The sequence below is a fragment of the Paramormyrops kingsleyae genome, chromosome 22 (genome assembly GCF_048594095.1).
Source record: "Paramormyrops kingsleyae isolate MSU_618 chromosome 22, PKINGS_0.4, whole genome shotgun sequence".
In the NCBI taxonomy this organism is placed as follows: Eukaryota; Metazoa; Chordata; class Actinopteri; order Osteoglossiformes; family Mormyridae; genus Paramormyrops; species Paramormyrops kingsleyae.
Genome location: NC_132818.1, coordinates 9,218,622 through 9,224,621, shown reverse-complemented (window position 1 = coordinate 9,224,621; position 6,000 = coordinate 9,218,622). Strand labels below are relative to the sequence as shown.

Sequence of the window (6,000 nt, the reverse complement as noted above, 5' to 3'; positions counted from 1 at the left end):
GTTGTGTGAGGAAAGGACCAAAAAAAGGGAACCAAGAGGGGAAAAAAACCTTAAAGGAACAGTAGACGTTCACGGAGGCCACACTAGCTTGGTGATTGGTCCGTGATTATTTTCTTGTTTCCCACCAAGAGGGCGGGATTTTTTCTGTTTATATATTACAATAAATGTTACAAATAAAAGAAGTGCAATGCGAATTTGTTTTTAAACGGTATTTCGTAGTGATTAGTAAAGAGGTCGTTTCGCATACATTTTTTCTTATATTCATCGTGTACTTAATATTTTGACTTCTCTTTACAGTTATTATTTTTTTGTTTTCATAAGTGTTTTAAATTGAAAAGGTTCGAGAACCCTTTTGATTATGATAGGCGTTGATTTATATTACATTTAATAAGCATCTAATCATAGTGTTTTTTTTATTCTGGGGATATCGTGAAAACGAGAATCCTGCTGTGGTACCAGTGGCGAAGCATTCATTAGCAGAAGTGTTTTCTTACACGCGCTTGTTAGCTTTGCCGGTCATGATACTACACCGGCGTCTATTCGTTTTGGTTCCCATGTGCGGTACTTTTCACCGTTTTCTGTTATATAATCCAGTACACGCCATTTTCCTAAATGAAACAATCTCCTCGTTTGGATTGAAGGCTAGAGTTACATGCGGTTTTCCTTCAGATTGCACAGGAGCTAAGAGTCTTGTTGTTTACTCATCTTATTAATGTGTAATTTATGCACATATTAATAGTTGCACTACTATAGAAAAACTCGTGAATTTTATTGCGGAGAAAGGTGTGTAACAATATATGCTGATCTAGTTTCTGCAAGTCTGTTTTTTGTTATAATAAAATCTTAGATACGGGAATCTTTTGATGTGTCCTATTTCTCAGACAATAAGAAAATACCATCGTTTGTAATTCACTTCTGCAATACCTCATAACTGAGTTTGAAACAGTGTGTTTTGTCAGTATTGTGTCTGGATTCCAGATTAATTGGGTATTCTACAACCATAAAAAAAAAGGTGCAGTCGAAATTAAATGGCCAGACTGTGACGAAATGTATGAATGTGACTAAAATAATAACAGGACAAAAGTCCAATATGCCTAGCGTAAGATAAGAATCAATAAAAATATAATAATAATTTAATAAAAATAAAATTTCAGTTATTCGTTCTCGAAGTTCTTACATTTTATCTGTTATCGATGTAGGATGTTTCAATGAAATATATTGTCTGATTTAAAAAACATATCCGTCTTTTGAACCAGTGAAATGGCATATAGGTCAAGAATTTTTAAAATCGAAAAATTCTGTTTCAGTTATGAGCAAAGCACTTTTTAACAGCTGGAATGGTCGGTATTCGCTTAATAGCGGGATAGATCTTTTCAAGGTACGCAATTTAACTGCATCACCAAACTTATTTTCTTTCATAAAGAGAAATATTACATGCACACAATTATATTTGTTGATAACTGAGGTGTAGCGATATGGTGATGCAATGTGCATAGTCATGGTTAGATAGTCCTCCGTCAGCAATACTCTTTTGAAGTGATGTTTTTTTCATTTTGATGTTATGTCTCAGGGTGCCCGTTAAAATAGCGTTAGTGCCACGCGGAACAGATTGTGACTTTATCCCTGAAAGACACCGCTGACCCTGATGATATGTGTGTTAAAAGTGATTTACTTAAGGCCTGGGGCAGTTTTTACCCAACCCGAGAACAACCTATCCACGTCATTTTAACTTTGCTTGCTTGTGACTAAGTCCGTGTATTAGCCCAGTTACTTGGAAAATTCCCCCTGAATCTACTATGTAATGTAGGTGATGAAAATGCATATTAAATTGATGTGTTTACGAAATCCAGGTTATTTAGCCATCCTGTTTGAACGTTTGCCATTTACTGTTCACCACTGCCCTATGTGTGTGTGTGTGTGTGTGTGTGTGTTTGTGTGTGTATATATATATATATATATATATCATCCAGAAATTCTTCATGAACATGAATTAACAGCGCATGGAGGTGAGACGGTTGCCCAGTCGTCGGTGTTGTCACACATTTAAGGGTAACTACTGCTTCAGGGCCTGTGCAGGCCTGTGTTTTCAAAGCCACAATGTACCTGTTGCTATATGGGAGTGATTCTTAAGTTGTTTACTCTAGTGAGTATAGATTTGAAATCAAACGGTGTTTGGGGAAAGCAGTGTTAGGAGATGGGAGAGTATTATAGTTTTGAATGTGGACAAACACGCGGTCTGTCCACAGTGACAATAACCCCTTGTGTTTCCAACTCACTTTCTCCCCCCCCCCCCAAAAAAAAATCACTTCTTTTTTCATTATCCATGAATGTTGACTGTGATAAGGGAATCCTAGCATGAGAGAATCTCTCTGTCTGTCTCCCTTTCCCCCTCTCTCACTCTTCCCCTCTTTCTTTGCTCCCTTTGTTTTTTCTCAGGTGAATCGTAATCATGTGATCAAACGAACACCCCCCCCTCCCTTCATTACCCCCTTAAATGAAAAAATGAAGAACAAAAAGCAGTTTTGTGTATTTAAAAAAAAAAGAAAGAAAGAAACGGGGAAAAAGATGTGTGCGTCTTTTCACTGTGTCTCTCTCGTCGTCGCTCCGCAAACACACACATATGCAAAAAATCTCTGAGCCTCTTCTGGACACTTATGGACAGTCTGTCTTTATTTTCCTACTTCTCCTGCATGCTTGTTTTTTTTTTGGGTTGGGGGAAGCAAAATTTTACAACGCACTTGACTGCCTTGGTACTTCAAGATTATTGGTCTGGTCTCATCTTTTGAAGTGAGTTTCCACATCTGTGTGTGTGTGTGTGTGTGTGGGAGCGTGTGTGGGGGCTGGTGGGGGGGGGAATATGACATGAATTCAGACAGCACTCTGAAATAATTTGGCCTTTTGCTTTTATTGTGAATGTTAAATGAGCTAAAGACCAACAAAGAGCAGGCAAGGTCACTCCATCATTTTGGGGAGATGCTTCCTTCCTACCTTTGCCTGGCTGACAGTGACTTACTGGGTGGGGAAGACAGTGACTGCAGTGCAACTTGGTGCCAGTAACACAATGACAGTGTTTGCCTCCTGCGGTTATGGTGTGAAATGTGCCTTAAAATTCAGCAATGATAAAAACTAAATGGCTCTTGAGGATTTCAAAACCAAGCCTGAGCATGTGAGCGTGAACCTGCCATGACTAACGGCCTGTCAGAGCCGCTGCTGCCTGGTCTGATGCTGTTCATTTTTACAACTAAGTCATAGAAATATGAAAGTGTTAAAATACTGGATGTTGCTGCTTCCAAAGTTTCCCAAGATTAGTGTGCAGTGTAGGTGTAATGACTTCTATTTGACTTTTTATGCATCTTCTGAAATTTCCCCTGTATTTACCTACTTTATCAATGACAAAAACTGAATTCTAATGGTCATTTTTAGCTGGTAATTTACATGTTAAAAATTCATAAATGCTACTGTATTTAGTGTCAATATTTGCATCTTTTCAAACACATAATAAAAACATCAAATTGTAATTTGATTTTCCGTCACAAATAATAATTGTAATGGCAACAATATCGATTATTTCATTTTGATGTCTGCAGTATATTGTCTTAATTGTAGCTTTAATATAGTGTTACTAAAATATTAATCAGCTGTGTACCACAAATTTAGGATTAGAGTTTTAGTTTAGTTTGTTTTCAAATGAAAAGTTACGGTAGTAAAAAAAAGCTTTTCCGAGAAACCAAATCGTGCTGTCACGCGCCTAAACATGGAATGTTACGTAGCTTTTCCTAAATATTTATTATAAACGACTACTTTCAATTTTATGTTTGGCAGTATTATAATTAAACATATAAAATGTAGATCTAATGTTTAAAAATACAAACTAATTATGGACGCTTACTCAAACGGAAGTTAGTATACCTTATTACAAATATATTTCTCTTAACATTACTATATATCGTCTTTTATATTAACACAGCGCTAAAATGTAGGTAATACATTTTTCTTTTTACGAAAGAAAAAATAATCGAACGAAATCGAAACGAAAATCACGTTATAATGCAAGGAATTCGCGTCTTTCGTCTCCCAGCCCAGTCAGCGTTAATTAACTTACTCATTTCGTTAGAGAAATAATTAATTAGGCAGACTAAACTGGGGGTCACGTGCATATTAACTTCCCTGTTTCCAGGGCTGCTGGTTAAACCGTTATCCTAGTTCAGTGAGCACATATTAATTACGGAAATATGTTGAAAATGAGCGTTAACGACTGATATAATTTTTATGAATATTAATGCCAATTATACAATTATAACTATAATTGTACATGTTACTGGGATTCTCAGAAGCTGTCGAAGTTAGGGAAATTGGTGCCATTTGATTATGAATATTGTAATGATGACTAAGTGTCTATTTAGGGCTGGAGGAATGGTTTGTGTATTTCATGCCTTTGGTAAAACTGTAATTCAGGTGTTTAATTTTAAACTAAAAATCATAATAATGAAAACAGCAGTACGGCCGCCTTAGGTCCAGGAGCGATTTTTAACGAAATAACTTCAACAGACAATTAGGATGGAATATTATAGTACTTCCTTTTTGGTAAATAAAATATATATGCTACAGATGTATTGTTTCGAAACTAAATTCTAAGATAAAGTAATAAAAAATACGAATGTTCAATTTATATATATGGTTCTGTTTATAATAATTACCGTATCATTACCACCTTTTAATCATCGTTAAACTCTAGTCATTTATTTGTTCATTTGTATGCTACTTTAAAGTGGAATCATTAATTACTATAAATATTATCCAGCTTTGTCTGTTTTCGTGATCATGTGCTTCTTTAAAAATCAGATTATATTGTTGAAAGTTATAGGCCTCTCTCTCTCTCTCTCTGTATATATATATATATATATATATATATATATATATATATATATATATATATATATATAACATAAATATGAATAAGTATTGTAACCTAAATTATTTTTGATAGATGGGTTTGCTCCTAGGTAATTTTAAGGTAATTTTATTTATCTTTTATTTTTTTCTCCATAGATTATATATATATATCGAAGTGCGCAATAGTATACGGTGATTAATGTTTTACAAAGACTTTCGTCTATCATGTTTCAATAAAGGTACGTGGAATTTACCCTAGAGCTATAGTGTGTAATAGACGGGAAATAGTTAATTTTATACGCAAATAGTGCAAATTCTTGCCAACAATATCGTCAATTTTTATAATATAAAGTCAATTTTTATTTGTGGGAAAAACTACTAATACCGCGCTGTAAATCGATGGGCGTGAAATTCCCCCGGCTGTTCTTTACTTGTGTGGAAATGCACTTGCCCCATCGGTGATCTGCCATGTGATGCGGCGGTTTAGTCCGCTGCGTGTCTGGGAGCTTCGGCATGGTTATAATGATTTAAGATCGAGCCTTGTGACCAGTGGGTAGCGGATGCGCGCTCCAGGTGCAGATGGGGACGGCGGCCTGAACTCTGTTGGCTGCGTCGCGCTCACTTTCTGAGTACTCACAATGAGAGCAACTGGAATCCTACATTTCGTCTGTTTATGCTATGTGAAGTGACTTCATTAGAACGAAATAAAATGACTGAAAGTGAGGAATGTTCGAGAAGACCGGGATGAGGTGCAAACATGCGGGGATGGGGATTTGGGGGGGCGTGGGTGGCATTAAGCAATTTTGAGTGAGAGAAAGGTTGCCCTTTTGTTCTGGCTCTAACTGGTAGGGAAAAATTCCGATGGAAATTCTTAATTCCTGACGAGGGAGAGAAAATTGCGGAGAATGAAAGCCAGCAGGCCAGCGGTCAGCGATAAACGAAAGGGGGGGAGGGTCACATGATGCATAAAATGATCTCAGAATGAGGAGCGTGAAGTCGTTCGTCATTATATTACGCCTTACTCGTGAGCGCAATGAATGAGCGGCCGGTTAAAGTTGTTTGCGTTCTTTAAGATATGAAGTCTAGCAGAACGTATATATGGGCCGG

The 6,000-nt window shown here is 36.5% G+C and overlaps 1 long non-coding RNA gene across 5 annotated transcripts in view; it reads left to right on the top strand.

Annotated features, from left to right (window-relative positions):
* The first annotated feature begins 2,556 nt into the window (after window positions 1-2,556).
* LOC111853205 (uncharacterized) overlaps window positions 2,557-6,000 on the top strand; it is a 49,060-nt gene continuing 45,616 nt past the window's right edge. For all 5 annotated transcript variants that reach the window (XR_002840403.2, XR_011984682.1, XR_002840404.2 and 2 more), the window contains exon 1: window positions 2,557-2,787. This is a non-coding gene — a long non-coding RNA (uncharacterized lncRNA). The remainder of the gene's footprint in view (window positions 2,788-6,000) is intronic.